This window comes from Gigantopelta aegis, chromosome 5 (genome assembly GCF_016097555.1).
Source record: "Gigantopelta aegis isolate Gae_Host chromosome 5, Gae_host_genome, whole genome shotgun sequence".
Lineage (NCBI taxonomy): Eukaryota > Metazoa > Mollusca > Gastropoda > Neomphalida > Peltospiridae > Gigantopelta > Gigantopelta aegis.
The window spans coordinates 12,021,344-12,033,654 of record NC_054703.1 but is presented as its reverse complement, the minus strand read 5'-3'; the positions used below and the strand labels follow the sequence as shown (position 1 = coordinate 12,033,654).

The 12,311-nt window shown below is 37.0% G+C and overlaps 1 long non-coding RNA gene across 3 annotated transcripts in view; it reads left to right on the top strand.

The window, feature by feature from the left end:
• The window catches only part of LOC121373422, a 52,387-nt gene extending 42,281 nt beyond the window's left edge, over nt 1-10,106 (top strand). For all 3 annotated transcript variants that reach the window (XR_005958079.1, XR_005958081.1, XR_005958080.1), the window contains 2 exons: nt 6,850-7,014; nt 9,941-10,106. This is a non-coding gene — a long non-coding RNA (uncharacterized LOC121373422). The remainder of the gene's footprint in view (nt 1-6,849; nt 7,015-9,940) is intronic.
• Nucleotides 10,107-12,311: the final 2,205 nt, after the last annotated feature.

Sequence of the window (12,311 nt, the reverse complement as noted above, 5' to 3'; positions counted from 1 at the left end):
ACCAACCTTACATGTAGATCACTGGTTAAGCTTTCTTAAGGCTACACACCACCATTTGTAGAGTCGTCGTTACTTGTAGCAGCTTAATATAGTCCAGTTTACTAAATAGTTCCTCATAAAATAAAATAAAAAATACCTACAAAATTCTGATATGCTTTTTGAAATCTTTCTTTGATGATTACATGTAGGTTGACCTCTGTAGTATTTAAATAACCCTGTTCAGGGCTTTGAAGTAACCCTTGTTAGGGGCACGTAACTTGTTATATGTTATATGTGCAAGTGGTTTAGTGCCACTTGCATAATGGCAGTGCTCACGCATGTGAGCTGTTAACTGGGGGAAAAAAATTTGTGTGTGACCTATGTAGATTTAGTTTTTTACACTGTACTTGTCAGTTGAGAATTAGTAAAGTTAGTAATCACATATTCCTCTGGATAGGTTGTATTTTTTACAATATATTCTGACCTAGAAATTGTATGGACAGCATGGAGTAATTAATGGTGGTGTGTAACCGTAAGCAAAATAACCTCATCATGTCGTTTTGCATTGCACTACGAGAGTTTAATGAATTAATGAGCCCTCAATATGCATGTATTTTATATAAGATTTATCTCTTAAATTCTGTCAACTTAAGTTTTGATACTGCTTTGTTTTATATTAGCCAGACTTTAAAATTTGGAGTTTTTAATATTCCGCCATAATAATTTTATAAAATTATATGTTTAAAAAATGCTTTGACAACATCACACTCAACACATTTTTAATTATGGTTATATAGTGTCGGATGTGTGGTTAAGAATCACAGGAGAGGAAACCTACTGCCGGCACTCCATGGGCTACTTTCAATCGGCGACAAAAATAATTTTATAAGTTATTTTGGAAAAAACACAGCAAAGTGTGCTTGACCATTTATTCTTGCATTGTACAGTTAAAAGTTAAAGTAGCTTTGAATCAAGATCTGTACATGTACATGTATGTGAAAAGACGGGATAGAAAAGCTGCTATTAGGACAAACTTTGAATGCAGTATATATGACAGTTCTGTTGAAATTTCTCTTGCTGAATGTCCAAATCTGTCCCAAGTAATAAAAAGAGTGACGTTTTTGTTGGAAACTAACAATGCAAGTTATTATGATACTGCGTAAATGACATTTTCATTGCTGCTATGCTTACCTTTTATTAGTACCCTGACAGATTTTGTTTGTTAGAGGATCTGACTGTTATATTGCCCTAAAAAAAAAGCCTGAGGATTTCCAATCTCTGAAAACATGTCCACACGCATTAGTACTTGTAAAGGGATCACCACTGATTATTTTAATGAAAAGCAGCGTGCCTGGACACAGCCCCCACTCCAGAGAAAAAATTTTTTTGTATTCATAGCCTTATTACCGAATAACGGCTGCATGTAAAGGACCTAAGGTGACATGTCTATGCGCACACAGCTCTGGTCACAATCTTAAATGAACAAGTGTACTGCACAGGTGTAATATCATTGGTATGCTTCAAGTGAACTACACTGCAGTTCAAAAGTTCCCCGCTTCAAGCTGCAGTAATTGCCAGATAGAATGTACTACTTTCCTATCATATATTGTGCTTTTTATGTCATTTCTTGTGCTGGATATCATTTGTATGCTTCAAGTAGACAAGTTCAAAAGTTCCTTGATTCAGCCTTCAGTATAATTACGAGATAGAATGTACTACTTTCCTATCCGATAGCACAATAGTTTGTGCTTTTTATTTTCTATCTCGTGCTGAAGAAAAAAAAGATTAATTTGTTTTACTGATTGGAGTCTTAATGTACAGGTGTAATACCATTTGTATGCGTCAAGTGGATTAGTTATGTAGATGAAGGAAAGGAATATTTGGGTTTTTTTTTACGACAGCTCAGCACATTTTAAACATGGCTTGCTGCATGGTGTCTGTAGGATTTGTCAGAAGAAAGCAGGAGAGATGAAACCTCTTGCCTCCTGTTTTCCATAGACAGGACAGTACACACCACAGATTTGGTAAATGTGGCCTACTGTTATTTTAAAAAATAGGTGGCCCTAAAAACAATATGTTGTCGGTGTGCGATTTTGCTTTTAAAAAAATCGAAGTGTCATAAGGACTCCCTGTTTACAAATCTTTAAAGCCCTCCATCAACCCATCGATCCCTGCCATGCATCTCCAGTAGAACAGAAGATACACTAAATGTTTTGCATGAAACCATGGAAAAGATCGCTATTCAAGACTGGTTTCCCAGGATTTTAAGATATATGTTGACTATCAACCGGCTGCCGGACTCTCCTCAAAATCGCACACTGGACATAATGAGAAACAAATAGGGCCTGCTGACAGTAAGACAGCATTGGGTGAGTGGAGGGTTTGGGACAACGTGTGGAAAATAAGGACCTTTGAGGTACAGGTCTGAATAGTTCAATATTGTGGTGAAGAGAAGATATGTTTAGTAGTAGGTTGTGATGTGATAGTTGCAATATTTTAGTAGTGTGTTCTCGAAGAAGATATATTTGGTAGCAGGACGTGATAGTAGTCTGTTCTCAGAAAAGATCTATTTAGTAGCAGTTTGTGATAGTTGCAGTATTGTAGTAGTGTGTTCTCGAAGAAGATATATTTGGTAGCAGGACGTGATAGTAGTCTGTTCTCAGAAAAGATCTATTTAGTAGCAGTTTGTGATAGTGGAAGTATTGTAGTAGTCTTTTTCTCGAAGAATATATATTTTGTAGCAGGTCGTGATAGTTGCAATATTGAGGAAAATCAGCCAAATTGCACTTGTCCCGGCCTGCTAATGAATGTACACACACCATTCTAATGGCAGATCTTACTTAGGGTTAAAGGGTGAGGGGTGGTAGTGGTGTTTATGTCGATTGATACGCTGCAGTTAGGAGTTTTAGCCACACATGTTTCTATTGTCGTCTATGGGATTTGGTTTGGTAGTATACACCCAGTAAGTGATTTTAAACAGTATTAGCTGATTTATGACTATGTAGCCAAGAGTTCAGGTTTATTGATTTAACACTGAAATACCAATATCAAGTGGGATATGATGTCTAGCTGCTTGAATAAAGGGGTGAGGGTGTGATAAATTTAGGTCATATTTTATTATACAGTATTGGGATGCATTTAATAGGGCAAATGCTGTGCGTTTAACATGCAGACAAGACATCAGACACCAGTGTGTGATTTTGGTTTTAAAAATTTAAGTGTCATAAGGTCTCCCTGTTTACAAATCTTTAGAGCCTGCCACCAACCCATTGAGCCCTGCCTTGCATCTCCAGTAGAACAGAAGATACACTAAATGTTTTGTATGAAACCACGGAAAAGATCATTATTCAAGTCTCTGCTTTCCCAGGATTTTGAGATATATGTTGACTTATTTCGAAGAATCAACATAATTCGTACAAATCATTTTTACGAGTCATGCAGGCTTGTATGCTAGCCAAGTTAGAGTGTCTTATATGATTTTTGCGAGCCTCAGGCTCCTGCACTCCCCTCAAAATCACACACTGGGGCCAGCTTGAACCCTGTTGAAAGGTGAACTTTGAATCAATTGGGGGCGAGACGTAGCCCAGTGGTAAAGAGCTTGCTTGATGCGCAGCTGGTTTAGGATCGATCCCTATCAGTGGGCCCATTGGGCTATTTCTCACTCAAGCCAGTGCACCACGACTGTCATGGGGTGGTGCATATAAAAGATACCTTTCTGCTGATCGAAAAGAGTAGCCCATGAAGTGGCGACAGCGGGTTTCCTCCCTTGATATCTGTGTGGTCCTTAACCATATGTCCGATGCCACATAACCGTAAATAAAATGTGTTGAGTGCGTTGTTAAATAAACCATTTCTTTCCTTGAATCAATTGTTGAAATAAGTTGAATGGATACAAGCACCTCAGACGAGCGCTCAAACAACTGAGCTAATATTTAATTTAATGGGTCATATACTGTGCCTTTTAACATGCTGACGACATTTGACACCATTTAACAAGTAATGTGCATTCCTAAAGCCACAAAAGATTTCGCTACCGTAATTTTGCTGGTATTACTGAACATAACGCTAAGGAAGTTATAATATTTATTAAAATATTTAATAGGTCGTCTACTTTGACTTCTAACATGCTGACGACATTTGACACCACTTTACAATAACATGGATTCATAAAGCTACAAAAGATTTCACTACTGTACTTTTGCTGGTGGGTAAAAGAAGTGTTCTACATAGTACAATTGCACAGGATACGAAGGAAGTTGTAACAGATAAGACTGTGAGTGTCTTAAGGTGCATGCTGTTGCTACTGAAAACTAAATAGGTTAACTCTGTCCACTATTATTACATAGACTGGTTATGCATGTGGTTTCTCGGATTTCATGGGCATAGGTAGTATAAAGAGAAAGCATACAGATAAAAGAAAGAACCAGACCTCATCGGGGGCACGGTTTAGGATCTATCCCCGTCGGTGGCCCCATTGGGTTATTTCGCGTTCCAGCCAGTGCTCCTTAACTGGTATAACAAAGGCCGTGGTATGTACTATCCTGTCTGTGGGATGGTGCATATAAAAGATCCCTTGCTGCTAATCGAAAAGAGTAGCCCATGAAGTGGCGACAGTGTGTTTCCTCTCTTTATCTGTGTGGTCCTTAACCATATGTCTGACGCCATATAACCGTAAATAAAATAAATAAAATGTGTTGAGTGCTTCGTTAAATGAAACATTTCCTTCCTTCCTTCATCGGGGGCGGGACAGCCCAGTGGTACAGCACTTGCTTGATGCACGGTCTGTCTAGAATCGATCCCCTATTTCCCCAATTGGACTATTTCATGCACCACTACTGGTATATCAAAGGTCATGGTATGTGCTATCCTGTCCATAGGATGATGCACATAAAAGATCCCTTGCTACTAATGTAAAAATAATGTAGCAGGTTTCCTCTCTAAGACTCAAAATTACCAAAATGTTGGACATCCAATAGCTGATGCTTAACAAATCGATTGCTCTAGTGGTGTCGTTAAACAAAAACAAACTAACAGACCTCGTCGTTAAAGTTGAGCTATCACTATCGCTACACTGAATCTAGTGCAAGGAGAATAATGCTTAGCTCCCCTTAATACATGTATATGAAGTTATATATGGTATTATATCAATATTATAATAAATTAAGTAGTAACGAAGTTTCATGTATAGGAGCAGTTATGCACTACCCTTATTTTGTTTTCAAGGTGAGTTTCCTTAAAGGCACAGAAACTAGTTTCAGCCTGTGAAAATGGACACTTAAATTTAATCAACCTGCAACACATCAAATAAAGTTATAACAGAAACTGAAGTTTGTGATGTATAAATGTCATCGGGGGAGGGGGGGGGGGTACACTTGGGTCATAGGATCGAACCTCGGTACCTCCATTCTGTGACTGGGTTTTTGCGAAATGTAAAATGTCTTACCTACGACAATTGTTTTAGCTTGCCTTTAGCAATTACATTTATGTATAAACCAGTAACTGTTGCAACAAATAAACCTACCTTTACAAACCGAATTATCCTATCCACAGGCAGGAATAATGTTTATCCAGCAGCAAAAAAACGCTGTTCCTCCTACTCTAATGTGGCGGCTGTGATCTCTGCAAAATTGTTACAGTAAATAATCAAATTGCACTGGTCCCGGCCTGCCAGGTTGCAGTTCATCAACAGTTGATAATCAAATTTCACTGGTCCCAGCCTGCCAGGTTGCAGTTCATCAACAGTGGATACAGTGGATAATCAAATTGCACTGGTCCCAGCCTGCCAGGTTGCAGTTCACCAACAGTCGATAATCAAATTGCACTGGTCCCAGCCTGCCAGGTTGCAGTTCATCAACAGTGGATACAGTGGATAATCAAATTGCACTGGTCCCAGCCTGCCAGGTTGCAGTTCATCAACAGTGGATAATCTAATTGCACTGGTCCCAGCCTGCCAGGTTGCAGTTCATCAACAGTGGATAATCAAATTGCACTGGTCCCAGCCTGCCAGGTTGCAATTCATCAACAGTGGATAATCAAATCAACAAATTTAAGAGAATGGATTATGTAATTACTAACATTATTGGATATATAATAATAGAATGAGTTTAGTTTTACTTTCTTTTCTTTTTTTAAAAATATTTTATTGTCCCCAGAATATAGAATGGCAGTGTCAGGGTTGGTATACATAATTTTATATATACATACATATAAATCGCACAATAAATGCACATGAATAGATATAATCAATATACCTAATGTATATTTTTGTTGTTGATGTGTTTGTTTGTTTTTTATTTTGTTGATTGGGGTTTTTTAATATAGGTTAGCAATTTGGTACAGTAAATGTGCTTAAATAAAAGAAAACTATGCGTGATTTGTCAATATACATGTAAGTAATGGGAGATTTTCAATACAAAATGAAATACATAACTCACTGAACTTAGTTTACTTTCAAAGTACAATGCAGTATTACCAAATTGCTAAACCTTTTTGTCATAGCATCCTTTACTACATGTAGTCTGTTTCATTAACAATTTCAAAGATTATTAACAGATAGAAAATTATATTAATTTTTATATGTAAAAAGTATTATACCAATGGAAAGGAATGCATGGAATTGTAGACTAAATATGGTGATGTGTGTATTTGATACAAAGTTGAAATGTGAGATTGAATGTCAGTAGTGTCGAATTGACCGCCAGTAACACTTAATTTTTTGACACTATGGAGCAAGTGTTTTGGTTGCAATCACCATTTACTGTTACTGTTTGGGCGATTCCTTTTCTTCTTATTTTCCATCAGCATATTTTTTGTGGGTTCATTATGATTGATTAAAAGAATTACTGATAAAAATATGGTTTTGTTTTGCAGATTGATCGTTTCAAATATACCGTCTGGTGGATGCAGTAAAAACAAGAGGAATCTCTGGTGTACCCACTACCATGACTAGCTGGCCAAATGAGTAGACGGACATGGATTTACAAACTTGGGCATTGAAATAAGCACTGTCAGGGTTTCTGCCAGAGGGTACAAAGGGTAAAATAAGTACTCTTAAATATTGGAAAACTGATGTGGGGTTTTTGTTGGGGGATTTTTGTAAAAAAATTATACTAAGATAACTGCTCAGGGCTAGCTCTGGGTGAGGTGAAAGGTTTGCCAATTTATATTGAAAGATGCACAAACCAGTTATTTTTCAATAAAATATAAATTATTACATGCATTTTTTGGCCAAATTAAAATTAAAATTCACAATTGTTGAATTTGGCGAGTGGAAGAGTTAGCTCTGCTGCTGTTTAAAACTTGTCAATGTACGTGAAATGCTGTGTCCAATTTCAAAAGATTTCAAACCCATAATATCATCTGTTTTGTTTTTATTACATACCCCCAGATTATTTTCTGGCAGAAAGATTGACACTTTCTGTACCTCACAGTACAGGTTACCACAAAATACAGACCTGGTAACTTATACACACACAGATTACGACACATTTTTCTCCCATCCCTAGCCATGCAAGACAGACCCATTCCATTACGTTGGCCTATGTGGAATAAATCTGTTTTGCATGGGCTATGGAGATATAAATAGACTCCATCATGTGGGATAGAAAAAGTACACACTCTGTGGTGGAAATTTCGACCCTGGGACTCTGGTGTACTTTTTCTATCCCACATGGCCACATATGATGGAGTCTATTTATATCCCCATTATTACTATAAAATCACTTCACATACTCATCAATACTTTGTTATTCAGTCATGTCACTGTTCTCACTTTTTGATAGGATATACCCGGTAGGTATCGTATTAAACATTCAATTCATAAACATATACATGAATTTCGTGTAGTTTTACTTTAATAAGATTTTTTTTTGGAGAATGAAGACTTTGTTGTAATATACTAATAACAAAAATAAATGCACCAAGGCAAACAATGTGCTCCAGTGGTGTCGTTAAACAAACCAAACTTTGTTTTTCATTATGTACCCTCTAATTATTTTCTGGCTGAAAGACTCTTTTTGATGAGGAATAGTTCAGAAATATAGAGACCCGTGTTGTGTTTACAGTGCTAGTAAAATTGAAGATTGATTTAATATTGGTATTTAAATGAACTTTATGCATCCTACAAGTGACTGGAATGGAGCTCCACACACATGAAATGTAGGATGTTTAGGTCGTGATTTTTGCAATTTTGGTGAACAATATCCAATTGCACTTGTCCCGGCCTGCTTAACTACAGTCTCTTCTACATGATAAAGTGTGGCTTGTAGCTGTAACACAGGATCGGTCTAAATTCTTATTGTCGACTTTTATGAGGTAAGATCAGGTTTGGTCCAGATTTGTTGTTGATGACAACAGGTACATACATGTATAACTTGTATTGTAAACTGATGGCCAGTGTGTTCTGTATTATGATTGGTTAATTACATTCTTTTTCTGGGATTAAATGAAAATAACAACCGGAAAGCTAGTGATGTGATTAGAAAGTGACATCTTAGCAATTGGAACAGGCCAAGTTGACGGTTCAAGGGTCTACAGTTAGATTGTAGACAGGTATTTTTTTCAAAAAATACCAAATATACAGTTCCGTAGAAAAATGATTCAGTTTACAATGGACATAACCATATGGAGTTTTTAGAATTGCAGGTGTTATTGTCTATTTGAATTTTGATCCCCACAAATGTTTAATTTTTAACCTCAGGCTAGCGCCTTCGGTCAAAATTACATTTGCGGGATCAAGTAGACAATAACACCCACAAATCTAAAAACTCCATATGGTTATCTCCTACTTGTTGGAAATTGGATGAATATTTCAAGGAGATGATCAGTTCACACCAAGTGATCAGTAATTGATTAGTAATCATTTTACTTTAAACTTTTTATCATTTAAACTTTGGGGGGGGGGGGGGGGGGGAGTGTGTATTAATTTCCCTATCTTTATACATGCATTATTTTCATTGTAGATACGTTTTTCATGAAATGTAATTAATTTTGTTGATTAGTAGTGTATCACATTTAAATTTAATTATTTGTTTTGTGAATGTTATATAATGAAAATAATGTTTACATTTACCAGGTGCTGATAACTTTTACTTGTTACAGAAGAAATAAAGACTGAATGAATGGAAGTTTGTGTGTGTTCGTGTTTGTGTGTGCGTGCAAGTTTGTGTGCGTGTGTGTGCATGCGTGTACGTATGTGTGCGAATGAACTTCAGTGTACATATATAGCAGTGGTTAAATCATCACACCACCACTAATAGGCTCTTAATAGTGACCAGTAACACTGCGCAGGACAGTAGTACTGATGGCAACTGCCATAGTTAAAGTTTGTTTTGTTTAACGACACCACTAGAGCACATCGGCTAGTGGATGTCAAACATTTGGTAATTCTGACTAGTCATCAGAGGAAACCCGCTACATTTTTCCTAATGCAAGAAGAGATCTGTTATATGCAATTTCCCACAGACAGGAGAGCACATACCACAGCCTTTGACCAGATGTGGTGCACTGGTTGGAACGAGAGAAAATAACCAATCAGTTGAATGGATCCACTGAGGTAGTTCGATGTAACGCAAGCACCTCAAGCAAGCAAGCACTCACCTGACCGCTAAGTCCTGCCCTGCAATTGTCATAGCTGTGAGGTGAATTGCCATAGCTTTACAGATGGCAATCTTTTTATGCTGGATAAAAATTATTGCTATCCATTGATGGGACCATTTTAAAAAAAAAAAAAAAATTGGTGGGGGGTGGGGGGGGTTGTGTTTATTTGTTACAAAAGTTACTGCCATACTGGTTTTAAGTTGTAGGCAGGATCAAAATCTCCATGTAGTTGAGCATTAAAAAATAATAATATAGCGTATTGCAAAAACCTTTCAAAATTACCTTAGGTATTCAAATTTATTCTTATATCTCTATCAAATTTTAAGAGTTACTTTATTATAAAAATAATTTTTACTTTCACCAGGTGCCGATGACTCTTACAGAAGAAATAATGCCTGGATGGAAGGAGTTTGAGGTGTTAAGACTGCAGCCAAATACGAGTGAAATGTCTGACACAACTTTAAAAGTTATAGACATCAGTTGGATGGCCAACCATTTTCAGACTAATCAAATAAAGCATTTATTTTTTAGTTTGGTTATTTTTCTTTATACATTATTATTTCTATTCAGGCATGTGTGCAGGAATTTAAGCAGGTGGGTGGATCTAGACTGACGACTGAAGTGTATAGGGTGGTCAAATCATGCTCCAAGGAAATATATTTAAAAAAAGAGAAGAAAATTAGCTTGAGAAGAGAGGGACGTTTACCCAGAAACACTCCATCTGCACACATTCCTGCTATTGCATCCATTTCAAATTAATATCCATATAAGATAACATAATTATGTTACAAGACAAAGGAAGTTTCAGCATAGTATAGTTTTACAAATGTTTGGTGATGTTTATGTCAGTGATAAATGGCTACATGGGAGGGGGGGTGTAGTCCTGTGGTAAAGCATTGGCTAGATGTGCGGTCGGTCTGGGATCAATCCCCGTTGGTGGGCCCATTTGGGCTATTTCTCGCTCCAACCAGTGTACGACGACTGGTATATCAAAGGCTGTGGTATGTGTTATCCTGTCTGTGGAATGGTATATATAAAAGATCCTTTGCTGCTGATCGAAAAGAGTAGCCCATGAAGTGGCGACAGCAGGTTTCCTCTCTCTATATCTGTGTTGTCTGACGCCATACAACTGTAAATAAAATGTGTTGAGTGTGGCGTTAAATAAAACGAGTCTTTCTTTCTTTCTTTCACCCAGTATCGGTGTCCCAGCTAATAGAAAAGGAAAAGAAGGAAGAAATTTCTTATTTAAAGGTTAATTTTGTAATAAACTAACGAACTATGAGCTGTACAGTGAAAACATTTTTACTGTATATTTTGTATTTTCAATAATGAGTTAAAAAAAACTTTTTTTCTACTTTTGCATAAATTTACGCGTCACAAATATACCTACGCTAAACTTCCAATCTTTATTAAAAAAAACAAGGGTATCTTATTGAAATATGACTTCACTCCAGATTACCATTGGGCTGTTTCCCGTTCAGCCAGTGCACCATGACTAGTATATCAAAGGCCGTGGCATGTGCTATCATGTCTGTGAGATGGGGCATATAAAGGATTCTTTGCTACTAATGGAAAACTAGCGGATTTCCTTTCTAAGACTAAAAGTTACAAATTATTTGACATCCAATAGTCGATGATTAATAAATATTAATGTGCTCTTGTGGTGTCGTTAAACAAAACATAGTTTCGTTCCAGATCATGTTCAGTATGTACACTACATACACGAAAACATCGAAGTAGGGCGATGATCGCCGTAAATTCCATATACTGCTGGGCGAAATCGCCAGAGGAATTTTATTATTTAAAATGTTTATATTACTATCATTTACTGCATGAAATGATACGAACAATGTTGAAATCAAATGTGATGTGTCCTTTTTTTTCTGTCTCTGCCTGTTAAAGTGTTAGCTAGTGTTTGTATTCTGCCGATCGAAGCTGGGCGAAATCGCTGTATATCGCCGTAAGGCCCCTGCTGGTTGAAGCTGGGCGAAATCGCTGTATATCGCCGTTAGCCCCCTGCTGGTTGAAGCCGTAGTTTTGTTCGGACTTGGGCTACTTTGGGGTGTATGTACATAGTGTATGTAAATTGAAGGGACTGTCGCTATTTCTGCTTAATAAGCTTGACGTAGGGAACTATGATGTAGGCCTATGTGATATGTCTATTAATAAATTTGGGAATGAAATGGTACACACAACGTCGGCGATCTCGCCCAACCTTGCTGATGTGGAGTAAACTGAACAAAAGCAATGACAGAAAGAAAAATAAAGCTTGGGAATAAAGAACAGTATCAAACCCAAAACATTAATTAAATATTATTATAATAACCAATTTATTGTAATAAACAGTGACATTCCCGTCTGCTTATATGTATATAGAGTACGGCGATTTCGCCCAGAAGTATATGGAATTTATCACCCGGGCGAGATCGACCGGTGGCGAAATCACCGGACTACAAAACATTTCACCATTAAAGGGAGTTAACTCATGGTCCTGTTGCCTTTCACCAAACGTTCTAGCCAGAAGAAAATTTTAGTACATGAACTGGACTCTTAAATACTTTTTATAAAATTGAAATAGTCTTTATTGGATGGATGTATATGTATATGTATATGTATATGTATATGTATATGTTAAGAACCACATGGATAATGAGAGAAAACCCATTGCTGACATTCAGTGGGCTACTACTTTCGATTAGCAGCAAGGGATCTTTTTTCTTCTTTATTTTCTTTTC